This window comes from Camarhynchus parvulus, chromosome 4, assembly GCF_901933205.1.
Source record: "Camarhynchus parvulus chromosome 4, STF_HiC, whole genome shotgun sequence".
NCBI lineage: Eukaryota > Metazoa > Chordata > Aves > Passeriformes > Thraupidae > Camarhynchus > Camarhynchus parvulus.
This window is the reverse complement of record NC_044574.1, coordinates 19,660,308-19,674,710: the sequence shown is the minus strand read 5'-3', so window position 1 is coordinate 19,674,710 and position 14,403 is coordinate 19,660,308.

Below are 14,403 nucleotides of genomic sequence, written 5' to 3'. Positions count from 1 at the left end.
ATGGTCAATACTTTAGTAATATGCAATAAATTGCATTTTTTAACATTGTGTGTCACTGAATTTCCATTAGGGTTACTGCATCTATGATATTAAGGAGCAACTAAGATCTGGTCCAGAATTCCTCATGGTACTTAATGGAGCCATTCTCTTTTTATGTAATCAACTGATAAATTAAATTATTGTGTTCAGACTGAGGGCCTCTGAATAGTAAATACCCACTGATTTGGTTGTTTTTATTATCTGATTATGCAATTTAATAAAATAAATGTTATTGGTTTTTTCATGTCTAGGTTATTGTAGCTAACTTAAGGCATAGTTCTTTAGATCATTTTAAAGTAATAACAAAAAATGAAAACTAACCTTTGCTGATGACCACAGTAGATTTTTTCCATCCATTTTTTCCTTGTGATATATGCTACAACATATGAAATTATTCATTTCTACCATTAACATAGCAAACACAAGAGAATGTAACATATATTTACATAGAACATCAGATGCTCTTTTACAGATTACTGAAACAGAAGACATTTTGTTGTCAATGACATTACCTGAATTGGCTGTGTCATTGCACGAACAGTATGGTTTGAGCATGCATTGGCATAATGTACTGGCAATTCTCAGAACAGCAGTTTTCATAAACTCCAATTAGAGATGACAATGCCAAATAATCATAAATCTTGATGAAGATTGGGAGACAATGATTTGTGTTCTAACAGCAGTATGACAAAAAAATTACAATTAGTATTCATTGAATTGCATGAAAATGAGCCACAAATCCTTTGAAGAGCAATAAATCTATACAGAGGTGCCTGTCTCAGGTGATTTGAATGAAACACAGGGTCCTACAAAATGAAATTTGTCATGAATCCATCAAAGGAACATTTTCTGGGCCTGTAATTATTCAGGATAGATTTTTGTAATAAAGATACGTTTCAATCATTTTTCTTTGTTCTTTCCTGATTTTTGGTTTTCATTGTGTTATGTTTGTAACATGAATTTGTTTAGTCCTGAGATCTCGCTATAGAAATATGTAAGCAGATACCTCTAAGGAATAATAAACTGAAACACAGTTGGCGTAAACACATTTGGTACTGACACCCAAATGAGTAGTGTGTGGGCAGCAGTTTAAACACCAGCTTGCAAAGCAAAATGGCAGTATAACAGAGCAGGAAGGTGATCATCTTTCTCCATATGGCTCTGCTGAGACCACACATACAGTCCTGAACGCTGAAACTTCCTGGGTGTTTCAGAGTGAGGGTGATACTGACTAATTGTGTCTCTATTCTCAGACATATTCATTGATATAACATAAGGTATTCTGGAACCTTTCATGAGATATGCTCTTCTTTATTTCTGTCACTGACATTCCACAGTATTATTCTTGTGCTTGTGTTTCTGAGCAGTTATTTTTAATATTCCACTGAAGAATATATAATGAACATGTGTCAAAACAGTTCAAGCATTGTTTTCTTTTAGAAATTAACAAATTATTTTAGGAAATATATTTTAATTAAAATAAGATCTAAAATTTAAACAGAATTCATATAAAGCTTTTGACAAAAGTCTCTCTATCCTTTGTCCAGCATGAAAACATAAAGGTCCCACTTCTATCAATATTTTTCTCTAAGCACTACACTTTCCAAAATAAGAGAAAATTAGGGAGAGTAATATGCCTGTAGCATTCTTTACTTTCAGAGTTCCAGAGCTGGGTTTAGTATGTATGTAAGTAATTTTGAGGGTTTTTGTCCTAACTACAGTTGCTGTAACTTTTCTTCCAAACGTAAGGTTATTAAAATAGAAGAGCGAACTAAGCCCTGTTCTGTTCTTTTCTGTTCTGATCTACTTGTATTCTATCCTAGTATAATTTAGTTTCTATTCCTTTCTCAGGCCAAGAATATGTATGGTCACCACTTTAGAATCTTATCAACCAACTCCATGATGACTTGTTTATGCCAGGATGCTTTGTACCACATGAACAAAATAAGAAGCCACACTTCTAGGTGACCTCTAATAATAAAAATATTAAAGATAATTAAAGTAATAATGTTGATATTATAGCATTATCTAAACAACTAGTGAAATAAAACAGGCTTCTGAATTTTAAATTCCACTTGAAATAGTTTAACTAGAGTCTAGTCACTTAACCAGGTGGAATGGATCTGTACTTCTACCAGGAAGTATAATTACCTATTGTGTTTGGACATACTTTAGTCTAGCACTCATTTCATCATTCCTTCCTGCTCTTATTGGTACTTCACATAATTACTAACAATTCATTTATTTAGAATGGCTGGCTTTTTTGGGGTTTCTTGGAGGATTTTGTTTTGTTTTGGGTTTTTTTGGTTTTCTTTTTATTTTGGTTTTTTTTTTTTTTTTAATAAGGAAAATTTACTTTTAGAAATAATGTTCTCCCTATAAAATATATGAGTCTTGTCTTTTCTAGTAGTAAGTAAATCATCATCATGATGATTTATCATCAAAATGTCATTATTAGTACTTGTTAACCTATTATTAAGAAATAAATTGAAAGTTGATGCACCCCTCTTTAATGTTAGTAGAAAATATAAAAATATTTGCTGTTTGCAGATGGAACACATTGACAACCTCTGTCTCAACCACCTAGTGTTGTGCAAATCTACTATGTGGATGAAGTGATGCCAGCATGAAGCTTGGAGGACATTGACTCAGGACATAATAATGAATCCTATAAATGAATCCTGTACTTGATCAGTCAATATCAAGATCCAAAGAAAAACTCTCCAGAGACCTAGGGCATGCAAATAACTTGTCCAACTTTTCTGAAAATTTTATTGGAAAGGAAGTCCTAAATTAGAAAATGTCATTATATAGTGCAAATGACGTAATTTGGCAAGGGTGTAAGCAAGTGGTAGCAAGCTTCCACCATTCAGTACCCTTTGGAATAGACCAGATCATAATCTAGTTACTAAGTATAAATTTCAATGCTTTTGGAAAGAGAATGACATTGTAGAAACATTGAAGTACCACATAATACATAAGTTCAAATTTATGACTAAGATATCTTTTGGTTATGCCTGAGGTTTTTCTACATCTGCCCTGACACAAAGGCACAAGTGCACACAAGGTCAATGTTGTAGAACAAAAATCCCTGAAGGAACAATTCCAATTGTATAATTGTATAATGTATGCAGGGCAAGAAGAGATCCACATGCTAGATATTTGTAAAATTAGGTTGACCCATGCAACATGGAAAGAACTCTAAACCTCTGTTATGGCAAATCAAAACTGTGTCTGGGGTGAGATAGGTAGAATCGTGCACCACCAGCAGCTTTGTAACACAGTGGTCACCCTTGTTAGTCTGCTTACTACCAAAACACAGTTACACAAACATAAAGCAAATTAAACACAGACACAAGCACAAACACAATTCAATTAGCTCAGGCTATGAGTGACCCAGGCAAGTCCTGAAACCTGCACTGCCACATCAATGCAAGTTTATGGATTTCTGTTAGCAAGTCAAAATCATACATACCAAGTTAAACAGAGAACAGTATTTTAGCCACAGAGAATAATCAAATAGATTCTTCACTGAGACTGTAGTCACTCACTGGAGCAGGCTATCCAGGAAGTGGTCAAGCCTGTCAGTGTTCAAGCAGTGTCTGGACTACACTCTTAGTTATATGATTTAATTTTAAGTAGTCCTGCAAGGAGCAGGGGGTTCCCTGATGATGCCAATGAGTCACTTCCAAATTAAAATATTTGATAATCTATGAAAATAATTTTAATTAGAAAATTGGAAAATTTTACTGTTCTATTCAATATTTTAAGCTCTTCATTGGGAAGCAAATCTTTCATGTATTAAGACTCCAGCTAAAGCAGATAATTTAAGGCATCATTCCTCTTCTTTTATCTCCTATGAAGTAAAGCTGATGAGTACCTCTTCCTTTGTAACCTAACATCCTGTTCCTCTTCTTTCTGCTTAGGGTTGCTCAGACCATTTTCTTTTTGACAGAATATTGTTTTTCCTTAGGCAACATTTCCCACTAGAAGCTCTTTAGTTTTGTTCCCTGTCATTTGTCTGCTTTTTGCTCATTCAGAAATGATACTTACTACAGTTGGTTGTAGTGGGTTCACATGATTTTTGAAAGTGCAGCAATAGCTAGACTATCTACACTTAGACAAAAATTTAGCAAGTAACAACAAAATTAATATGTTGGTTGTTGTCAGTATCTCCATTATGGCATATATTTGATTGCACCAACAATGTGCTTACCTGAGGATTAGAGGCAGGCAAGCAAAAAAATTAATTTGAAATATTACTCGTGGTTATGCTTTAGATGGTGATGCAGTGATTACAATATTGGGCAAACAGCCAAAGCACTATGTTCCTTTCCTTGGTCAGGTATTTTATGATAAATATATTCCAGTTAATTCAATATAATTTTTTTCCTATGAATCTGGGGGTTTATGTCTACACTACCAGTAAGTGCAGCAACATCAAAGACGTCTAATCTTTAATTTGGTAATTGTTGCAAGAGAAGGAAACTAAATTATCTAGAACTGATTGGAAGGATCTCTACATTACATAAATTACAGAAATATTAAAAAAATATTACTTTTCTTTCTTATCTGTTCTACATCATTCTTTTTAAAAGTATCATTATTTCATCATGCATATGTGATTTTGGGTAGCACTGATATCTTCTGTATTAGTAGAAATCATAAGTAACAACAGCACAGAAAGGATTCAAAAATTAGCAGGTGGTTTTCATCATTTTGAAGGCTCGATACACTTTGTAAGACATAACATTTCATCCAGTGATTTCCATGGTATTTCTGAGATTTAGCGCTTGACTTCAAACACTTCAAATAGTATCTTTTAAAAGAGACATATACTTTGAATTAAACATTTTGAGTAACACCAAGCCTGTCATACAAGATTTGTTCCAGAAACTAACCACAGTTCTTAAACTGTGGATTTTTTTCTGTTGCACTTATGTATAATCATAATATGAATGGACTGTGATTAGACATTATTAAATTCCTGTTAATTAATTAAATAAATTCAGTATCTCAAGCTTCCCAGAATTCATGTGTTTGGACAGTTCCTTTTTTTTACATCCCCCAGTTTTCCACATTCTCTAGGAAGTCTGGGACACAATGCACTATTCCATTAATGGCCTTACTACAATGAACAAAGCAGAGGTTTTACTATTTAACATTAGTGTAAATGTTTCTAATTTCCTGCCTTATTTATTATTTTCCTGTTCAGATTTTAAAGTACCTCAAAATTTTATCATGGTATTGAAGTGAAAAATCACATTCAGTTATTGCTCTCTTTGATACAGCTTGCCATTCCATGATCTCATTCTTTTTTTTTTCATTCTTTAATCCCAGGAGCAATTTGTCTTTTATCCAACTATTTCAGTTTATTGAATGGCGCTGATTGTTACATTAGCCCTTAATGATTGATCTGTTCACATTGTTATGCTTCATTTTGCTCTTTGCTCAGTTAGATAAACAACTCCTTAATATATAGGTAGTGCTAGTTCCTGCTCAAGGTGAAGGAACAGGATACTCTCTCAGTTTTGAAGATGGTGGTTTTGGAATATACTGACAGACAATGGAGATGTTTATTCTGGAACGGAAGAATATAAGCCCACAGATATTCTCCTTCAGATATATGCAGGCATAAATGACCCTAAAATATTGAAGGCAAGCATGGAATTAGACATTTTCAATTTTATGTCATCTCTCCTACAGATATATTTTTTAAATTTTTTTTCTTTAAAAATCACATAAGCCAAAAAAATTACTGGATTTTTTTAATATCAAAACTCATTGTATTCACAAGCTGATGTGGAAGTATCATCCTTATGAAGTATTTACGGACATGTTTTATTTATAGAATGCTCTGACAGTTATATCATGCAGAGCTCTGAAAAAATGGCAAGGAATTTTATATTTTATAAAAATGTAGCACTTAAGAAAAAATCATTATGCCTTTCTAAAATTGATAAAGAACATAATAAACTCTAGCACCTGCTCATTTTCTAAAAGAAACATCAATTCATCTCAATATTATCTATTTGTACAAGTGAGAAATATGCATGTGGAGGACACGAGACAATCCTAACTACATTGAACAGATGCTTCATACTTTAGTGTTTTAAATTATGTATGATGCATGAATGTTTCTTTTCATTAATGTGCAAATTGGGAATGAAATTTTGCACCACAAGTTTTGTGTGTCCTGCCTCCCAAGGAATATGGCCAATTAAAATGTGGGGGTTTTTTATCCATATTAAAAAAACTATGCATTGGATACTGTTCATTAGAATGTCAGTGCTTTCAGTAGATCACACTTTCCCACACAGCAGTTACTTTTAATGTGGCCATTCCTAATTTCTGTCTGAAATGTTGCTGCCTACTCACTTATAACCTAGGGCAAGATTTAGTTTTCTAGAGCATCAACATCAAGTTCCCTTCCTTCCTCCAATTTTAAAATCTGAGCCCATTAAAGATCTGTTCCCTAGCAGGGAAAAGAGAAATAACAACAAAACAAAGAAAAAAAAAAAAAAAAAAAACAAAAAAACAAAACAAACAAACAAACACCCCTCCCCACTAATTTTGTTAAAAGCAGTGCTTCTGAGCAACATTCACAAAGGATGATAAAATTTCATCCTGTGGCCTTGAACTCATTTAGGTCAGTGTTAACAGCACCTGTCAGTAACGGATCATTCACACCTGCAGTTGCTATCATGTAAGTAATTAAAAAATGACAAGAGGTCCAATTACTATCAAGTTATCATGCATATTTTCAGCTACGAGAACATTTCAGCATGTAGGCAGACATTTTTTTTAAATGATTAAATAGTTTGTGAAAGGGAAAACAGTTACCAAAAGCCAGATCTTATCAACAAGAAAACCTTTAACGCTAGTTTAACATTATTTCACAGCTCTTTACCATTGCAAATTTTTGTAAAATTTAGTGGCATCTCCATCCTAAAAAATTTTGAAGGCATGCCTCATGGTGACAGTTCTATTTTCACTCAAACTGTAATTACGAAATGAGAACTACTAAATAATTGCTGTTTTGGTCAGTGGATATTTTTCTCATTTGTGGTGAAAGTTTAGTACCTACCTACGTCCAGTCATGTACTCATTTCTGGAAAATCTCTTTGATGTAATGGCTGTTCTCTAACATAAGTTTTATTCTTAGGAAGATAAAATATAATCATTTTCATTTAAATTTATTGCAATCTGACGAAACTTGTTACAATATTTTACTTGAATTTAATCTTAAAGATCTTGCCGAAAAAAATATCAAAAGCGTTTTTTCTTAGCATCAGTAGTTCCCATAACAATATGTAATACCAATATATTTCAGGACTAGAATTCTAATTTGATTATTCCTATATGACTTTCACAGTCAATATACACTATTTGGCTTTGAGATCTCAAAGGTTTGCTCTCTAAAAGCAAAAATTATTCCTTCGTCCCAAGAATTAAAGTATACTTTCAATTAGCAGGAATTAGAAGAGGAGAATATGTTTTAAAAATCTAATACAAAGCCTGTTAAAATCAATAACAGAACATCCCATAATTCCATGTGTGTTTTATCATGTCTCTGCTCTTTTTATGTCTTGGAAAATCTGAGTTTTGCCTGTGAAGATGTCACATGTAAACAGTGTTCCCCATAGGATTTGTTGGTGAGAAGTCACAGATACTGATTTCAAGATTGCAGTGACACAGGTAGGGTCCCTGATTCCATTTAGGAAAGTCTGGGCAACCCTTACTTTGTGAATCCTTCTCCTCTGTTGAATGTTGGAGACACTGAAATACCAGGCATGGTCAATTCCTAGAGATGTTTCTGTGTACAACCCAGCACAGTCATAGGCACCAAAAGAGTTTTCTAGCAACAGAGATGGTATTTTTTTTCTGTCAATTATTTACATATTTGCTTAAACAAAATATGTGCTGACAGTTACTTAAATATTTGTTTAAATACAGAAGGACATATACAAACCCATCTCATTCAAGAATCTCACTTCTCCAAGAATTTAATTTTTCTTCCTATGATTTTTCTTGGCTTGTATGTGTATATGGGAGAGGATAAAGAATTTTATCTGTGAATTCATAAAATCTGGTGTCAGCTGGGATAGAGTTCATTTCCTTCAGGTATGGGGCTATGTTTTGGATTTCAGCAGAACACAAACTACTTTTATGAACTGTATAATCCAGAAAAAAATTTGGCCTAGAAAAGTGGTTTTTAATACACAGACATTTTGTATAGGAAAACAATTTTCTATACTAAAATTCAGCAAATCATTTCAGTTTTGAACACAATTTACTTAATTTCTGGAGTACACTAAAACTGAGCATTCATGCATGTTGGAAATGAAGATGGCAGGCATGACAGGAGGCTGAGGCACTGCACAGCATGCTTTATCTAAAAGAGTATACAGAACTTACACTTACTTTGTGTAATCTGCAGTCCAGGATGTCCTGTGTAGGTCATGTAAGTACAAGTGGACAAAAAGGAGGCACTTCCAAAATACAGTTATGAAAATGTGAAATTAGAAATAAGGCAGCAGGCTGATGGGATTTAACTTGTCACATACAATAGCTGCAGCCAGCTAAGACTAAGACATGTCATGCTGAAAGTTCCTCTGAAAACAGCACCTGTGTTTCTCTAAATTTTTCTCTAGTTGATAGATGTTCCATAGGTACAAGAGTAAAAACATTTATTTTGGATGTAGGACTATATGTTAACAAATTTTAATAGCAGACATAAATAAAATCTGTTCTTAGATATTTTATTGAAGACTTCAGTAAGAAAGTGTTATAGGAGCTTTTCTTAAAAAATAATAAAAAATGGAGGTTGAAACATTGAATTGGACTTGAACCTATATCCAATGGAAACATCCTAAAAATCGAGAAGGTGGGAAGATTTGTGTTTTTTTAAATCTATTTTGCTTTCTGTATAGTGATCTGGTTACAACTTTCCTATAAAGCTGACTGAAGCAGTCCAAGCAAGTAAAAAGGAAGTCTGTGCTAAATCCGCCATTCACAATGAAACTTGTAGTGCACTGGGTGCCTCAGCTCTTATTGCTGTTAATGCCCTCATTAAGTGAGCTGTGAGCATGATGGAGAACACTGATGGTCTCCAGTTCTAGATATTTTATGCATCTCAAATGCTGGGCAGAACCTGAGTAAGAGTTCTTATGATCTAAATTTTAAAATTGATTTGAAATGAAAACATTCATTTACAAAGTATTTTGGGACCTAACAACATATGTATTTAAATAGGACTGAGTCACTATATATGTCAGGCATATTCTTCAGATTTTTTTCTCATTAGGGTAGCTAAATATTTGAGAAAGAAACACCTCTTGCTTAATTTGGCCCCTTCACTGAGCCTTTATTTCTGGCCATTGCTAAATAGGCCTGAGGCTAAATGGCTCCTTAAACCAGCCTTCAACAATTTTTTTCCGGGGTTTTTGAATTATTTCTATTAAATACTAGCATCTACATCTTAATCTACAATTCAGTGTTCTGTATTTTTCTATTAGTATATAATCTTTGAGCTAATAAATCAATATTTTAATAGAACTTATTATATATATATATATCTAATCTCCAAAATTTGAGCAAATTTATGAGAAATTACTATGGTTCATTTATAAAAAGAACATCCATGCAGGGCACTCAGTTTTTCAGCGCAGCTCCTCAGAAAGCACATTTTTTATAATAACTACTTTAATGATTTTATATATTTACACTAGTGTCATGAGATGTTAAGGTTAGGAAATGCACAAAGAGTTTATAAAATGTTTGGGGAGGAGATTCAAACACAGAGATTCCCCAAATACTGTAAGAAGCTGTTGTGGAAAGATGAAATAAGAAAAACATGCAGTGAAAACATCTGGCCTAACTGTAAGGAAGAACTCTGAAAAATTCCCTGAACGACTTCTGTGCTGGCTTACAGACTTCCAGTTAAAGTATGGACTGTGACGAAATACACACACAAAAACATTTTACTCAAAAATCTCTGCAGAAAACATAGCATGGTAACATAAAATAGGTAAGTTGATTAATCTTATTTTGCTTTGATGAATATCTCTTCAAAGAGAAAAAATACCTCTCATGTCCAGTGCATTCACCCTACAACCCTCCAGACCATAACCAAATGTACAAATTTGGCAGACATTAAATTCAAGTATATCATGAATATGCAACCTATTATTTGCAAAGGAACTTTGTCATAAATTCATGTTGAGACAGCCTTCAAAGATGACTAGAAACTTAATGTAGGTTTGAGGTCATTCTAGTTCAAGATGATACATTTGAGATAATTTGCTTTATCTCCTTGTAACATGCACTTCTTTTCCAGAACATGCTAATGGTGCTCTAATTTTAATCCTGCAGATGTTCAAATTTACCTCTATGTAAAGGGCTCAGCAAAAGAATAATGCACTTGAATTAAGTTTTATGTGTCATTTAAAAGGTTTTCGTGTTCTCAGAACAATATTCACTCTTTTTCTGTGTGTTCTGATTAGTGTGTATATTCATAATTGCTATGGGCAATTGCAGTGATTATAATGCTCATTAAAACAAAGGCTACTTAGCATTTAACATAAAATGGTGAGTTTAAGTAATTTTTTTTCTTAGAAGTCCTGCACCCTTGCAATGACATTCTTTTTTATTCTGGTATGCAACAGAACTATGCTCCTCACAAGATTGTTCTTTCCTCTTTTTCTATGTTTCGATTACTTCAACTTGACATGAGCGTCCTTGCAGAATACTGCATAGTGGAAGTGTTAGAATGAAATTTGACACATGGCATCACATAATAAGTGTCTTCATGAGCATCAGGCACTTGAAAGATTTATCCTCCTAGAAATGCTGAGTTTTATCACAAGAACAATTATCTGCAACATGGCAACTTTGAGGTGGTTTACATGACCTGAAGCTTGCTCTCTTAAAGATTGCCTTCTACTGCATGTCATCATAATCAAGTTTTACAAAAAAAGTGATTCATGGAACGAAAGCCAAAATACACAAGTATGAAATTCATGCATGTGAAGAAAAGGAAAAGGCATACTTCAGCTACAGATCTGTTTATACATCTCAGTGAGGTTAACTGAACACTTGTTGCAATTACAGCTAAGACAAGGTTAATTTTTGCAGTAGGTAGGAACAAGTGTGGCTAAAGCCCAGATGTTATTCCACATCATCACCAGAGGCAGCAGAAAAGGGAATCTTCCCTTCCAAGGAGAAAGGGTTGGTTCCTTCCAGTCAAGCAAGCGTGGTGGACAGAACGGTGGGGTAACACTGGTTCGGGTGGTACGGCGGCAGCTGGGTCAGGCGCTTCACTCTCTATTTCGTACAACTTTGTTATCCATATTGTTGCTGTTGCTGTTTGTTTTCTTATCTTAATGTCTCCAGTAAATTTTTTCATCAGTGCCTGTGATCTCTGTCTTTTGTGCCTCCAATTCTCTCCAATGCACTGCAGCAGGGAGGGGAAGGGAAAGGGAGGGCGGGGAGCAAGCACCATGTGATTTGGAAAGTCTCAGTGGGAGCACTGAGGGAAACCATTCTTAAAGCACAACAAACGTAAAAGTCAGAAAGTAATTTCTGAATTGCATTTAGGAAGCCAGAAGGCAAAGATCTAATTAAAATAACCTCTAATTCGGTGTCACATTTTAGTATGGAAACTTTTTAACCTAATAGTATTCAAATCTTTTTTTGATTCAAAATTTTAGTGAGTTTTCAAGTCTCATCTTTATCAGCACAGACTTCAGTCTATCTGCTAGGTAGGTAGAGCTATAGTGTAAGACAGAATGAAACATATATTATCAGAAAAAAGATTTATTGCTATGATACCAGAGAAGGTGTAATTTGCATATGAAAGGAAAAAATAAGGCAAGTTTATTGTTACTTATTGTTTGTTTTCTTTTTGAATGCCCAGGGAGAGTGAATTTTCAGAAGATCTTCGCCATTTATGTTGGTTGTAATCTGACTGTAAATAGTAAGGTAGGTCAGACAAAGAAGACATAAAACAGCCATGTTACTTGAGTAAGAGAAGAGCAATTTATTAACTGTAACATCACACTTCAAGGGTTTTTTTATTTGAAAGACTTAAACCTACTCAACATGTGTAACAAAATAGTTTTAATATAGAAGTGGGAAACATTCTTAAAGGACATAGGAAAAAGCACAGCAAAAAAAAAATATATATATAGGTCAGGAAGTGTGCCAGGAGTGGCCATTTAAATTCAACTGAAAGGGAAGGTATGATTTTCTTATAACAATGTGGAACTTCCTACTCATTCCATCTGATGAAAGTAAAAGTAAACATATAGATAAGAAATAGGCAGCCAGCTACACAAATCAAGATCTTTTTGGCTTAATTCAGGCCTTGGTTTAACTCAAGGAATGTCTGGCCCATCAGGGGATAATGGTGGCAGCTGCAATGGCAGTCTGAATAGCAGTGCTTTTACTTTTCAACATGACTTCCAATTTTACTGCAAAAATTTTTTTGCTCTTCTACAATAAAAGAACATTTCTCCTCCATTTCAAGAACCAAATCACCATGTCCACTTACCTCAGAAGTCATGGTAGCCTGGAGGGGCATAGAATATAAGTAAATAAAGGAAGTCTAGAAAGTAATCTTACCCCCTAAAGAGTTGCAGCTGGGTTAATTATTAAAGATTAGGAGCAGGCCTGATTTTAACAGGCCACAGCTGTAGCCAATAAGAAGAGTGTTATAAAAGAGAGAATTGGTTGGTTGAGGGGACCTGGAGTCAGTTGGCTGCTGTGAGGACAAGGAAGAGTCAGTGCCTAGAGGAGTTGCCTACAAGAAACAGCAAGGAGGTGTGAAACTCTAGCAACATGGAACCTTTGCAATGTAATGACAATAAGACTCTTACAATATAATGACAGCATCCCAGCAATGAAAATATAAAGGAGCACGTAAAGTGACTCTTTACCATGAGCAGACACCATACTTGCTCTCTGTGCTACCAAGAAATATTCCTGGACACCTCTGTATGACTTTATTTGTATATCAGAACCAGACAGACAGCGGACCAGACGTTTTAGAGAATTTTACCCTCAGTAGAATGTTCTGTGAGAAACAAATGCCATTAAAATAAAAATGTGCAACATACAGCCTTACTTTTGAGAATGATTGATTGTTTCTGTAGCTCTAACTTTCTGCTTATTTTCAGTCAGGTTACATAGACAACAATAGCAGCAATAGCATGGGACAGAAGTTAAACTGTAACCCGACCAAAAAATAAGTATAAAACAGAAGCATGTTTAATCACCTGAGAAGAAGGAAAGTTAAGGCTTATAATATCTTGTGAATAACTAGTAAATTACATACAAGTATGTCTTACTATACTGATCTTAACTGATTCACTGAGATACCAGGTCACTAAGGGAACTTGGGCCAAAGGCCAAGAAAAGATAATTAGGAAGAAGGAGAGTATTGGCAAAAATATATTCCAGACTCAGAAAGTGCAGAATCAGGCCAGGCTGGAGAGTGAACAGGAGTCTGACAATACGAAGAAAAGGCTACCCTGAAACAAAAGACTTTCAACATTACAGGTCAGAGTTAAACAAAAAAGGAAATCTTGGATTTACAGTGATTGCCAACACAGTGTATTGACAATAGATGGAGGAAATGCAGTGGATTCTACAATCTTGCAAGAGTTTGCGAATCCTCAAAGTGTGTGTGAAGCGGGGATTATGAAAGTAGGTTATGCTTTGAGTGCGCTCAGCAAGTATAAGCCAAAGGGACTGTGAATGTACTTATAAATCATTAGGGATTTCCATAGGAATCCTTGCAGAAGGTTAGCAATACAGTGTGCTTAACATCACTCTTGTTGTTTTACAGTGTAAGCTTGCAATATTTCCTTTTATAATTTTAATGTGACTTTTAAGAAGGCTGAATCTAATTAAAAAGCATGTGTCTAATGACCTGTTCTCAGACTAAGCAAAAGAAATAGAATTTGAAATGTTGTTTAGAAACGCAAGAAATCAATAAAATGAAGTAAAATAAAGATAAAAATAAAATTATTAGCACAGTCCAGGACAGAAATCATGTAGAAAGATAGTAAAAGTGAAATATTTAGTATGTCATATGTACTGAAAAAAGACTGAGGAAGGATATGGAAAATTGCTCTTAGAATCTGCATCAACTGTATAGTGACTCAGGGCAACAGTCATTTTAGTGGGATTTGACAGAGGTGTAAAATGTAAGGTGCAGATGGTAATTATTCTGCTCTACTTGGCACTGGTGAGGTTTCAGTTGGAATGCTGCTTTTTTGGTCACTGAACTATAAGAAAAAAATGTAGACAAAATTGGAATCCAGAATATGGTGACAGGAATATTTAGAAGCTTTGAAAATT